Source organism: Crocuta crocuta, unplaced genomic scaffold, assembly GCF_008692635.1.
Source record: "Crocuta crocuta isolate KB4526 unplaced genomic scaffold, BGI_CrCroc_1.0 scaffold258, whole genome shotgun sequence".
NCBI classification, from domain to species: Eukaryota; Metazoa; Chordata; class Mammalia; order Carnivora; family Hyaenidae; genus Crocuta; species Crocuta crocuta.
Window position 1 is genome coordinate 8,411,846 of NW_027532842.1, and position 2,215 is coordinate 8,414,060.

Sequence of the window (2,215 nt, forward strand, 5' to 3'; positions counted from 1 at the left end):
CGTGTACACCCAGCGGCCGCCCGCGCAGGCCGACGTGCGCCGCAGGATGACGGCGGGCACGTACACCGGGGCGCTGCGGAAGCGCAGGTCCTCCTCCCCGAAGAGCCCGGTCAGGCAGCCCCGGCACAGGCAGTAGGCCTCGGGCAGGTACTTCGGGTACCTGGCGGGGTCGTAGGAGATCCTGCAGGGAAGAGAGCCCGGGTTTAGTCCGCGCTTTGGGGCAACGGGACACATCACGTGCTGGGAAAGTTTTGCTTCTGGGACCAGTAAGCCTTGATCATGGCGCAGCAAGGAAGGTGGGGCCGGACTGGTCAGGCAGTTCGCGTCCACGCAACACCCGGATCTAAAACAGATAAAGTGGGGCGCCTGCGTGGCTCAGTGAGTTGAGCGTCCGACCTCGGCTCAGGGCATGATCTCACGGTTCGGTTCGTGGGTTCGAGCCCCGCGTCCGGCTCTGTGCTGACAGAGTCTGGGGCTGCTTCGGATTCTGTGTCTCCCTCTCTCTCTCTGACCCTCCCCTGCTCATCTTCTCTCTCTCTCTCTCTCAAAAATAAAACATTTAAAAAAAAAAGAAAGAAATAGATAAGGCACGTGACTCTACGTTAAATGGTGAAGACAGGGTTTATAGCTATTCTTAGGCCATTCACCTAAAAGTGCTTTCACCTGCACCAACATAGGTAGAAAAGTAAAATATATATATTCATGCTCATGACTGAAATGCATCAGCAGGTAAGAGATGTACAAGGACAGCCTGGCAGAGGTGGGGGGAGGGGGGTGAGCCCCTGGCACGCTCGCTGGTGGGTGGCCACACGCACCCACCGTGATAGGAAGCAGCCTCTCCGCCCCGGCGCCCACTCCAGCTCTGAGCCTTAGAGCAGTGGCCCCAGGGCCCCAGATCCGCCTCCCCTCCAGCCACCAGGCTCTGCAGCCCCAGACGGCGCTGGTCACATTGGTTCCCAGGGAGGGGCCACCTCTGCAAGAAGCTAGGTGGCCTGGATGCCAGACGGCCTCTGACAGAGCCGTGAACCTTGCTCAAGTCCAGAAGGCCGTGAGGCAGGCGTGTCCGTCTGTCTGTCAGGGTCTGTGTGGCCTGCTCGAAGGGGCCAGAGCTGCACCGGGGCGGGCAGGCTCGCCAGCCTGGGACGTTTGGGAAATGAACGCTGGTTTAAACGTGGCCATTTCCATCCTCCAAGGCTCCCTATTTCCTGGTCAGATGCCAAGAGCCAATGTCAACACCTGCAAAACAGCCGGTTGCCACAATGCCAGAGGCGTCTGAGGGCTTGGCGGGCTCAGCTGGCTCTCNCTACCCTCCGCCATCATCCCCTTCAACAAGCCAAGAGACCAAAGCTGCATCTGGTCCCTAACGAGGACCCAGGGCCCCTCCCTAATGTCCCCTTACACAGGGAGGGACTGTCCCCATTTCTCATGGCATTGCTATAACCCCAAATTCTCATTTCCATGAATCTTCCCACTTAAAACACGTACAATCCTCTTACGAATGTTTCTCTTTCTTCTGGAGCTGAGTCTTCGGGACCCTAAACACTCAGAGTCAGAAGTCATGCCTTCTAGCCCCTCAAGCAACACACACATTCCTAGGCCTACAACGTGCCAAGCCCGGTTGGGGGGGGGGGCAGTGTGCGGGGCTGATGGGAGCCAAGGACTCACATTTTAAAAAATGAGATGTGCCTAAAGGTTTTTACAGACAAGAACTTGAGGTGTATGTGGCTTCTGATCCGGGTTTTGTTAATGCGTGCTCTGGAGAGCAGAGTGGGGCTCCGTGGGGAGGGACAGTGGCCCGGGCTGGCCTTCGCCCTCCGTAGCCTCCCGCACAAGCTGCGTGGCCTTCAGGCAGAAACCCTGTGACTAGTGCTCCCGCAGGCCCCCCGTGATGACGAGAAGTCATCCACGAAGTGAGACACTGCCAGTTAAGATGTTTGGACCACCCAATTAAAGAGGGGGGGCTTAGGAGAAGTGGGGGGCAGGTGGGCGAGTAGTGGGGTNAGGGACCCGGCTGTTAGGCTGGCCCGGAGGCTCTCGGCGGAGGAGGCCGCGTCCGCGAGGCCCGCGCTCCCTCAGGGGAGGTGGCGGGTGGGCGGCTCCACACGTGTAGGGAAAGCACCTGGGTTTCTCTTTCTGTTTGGCTCCAACATCTTTAGACGTTAGTGGACTGAAACATGCTGGGGCGGGGAAGAGTCTAGAAACGGTTATCTTCACG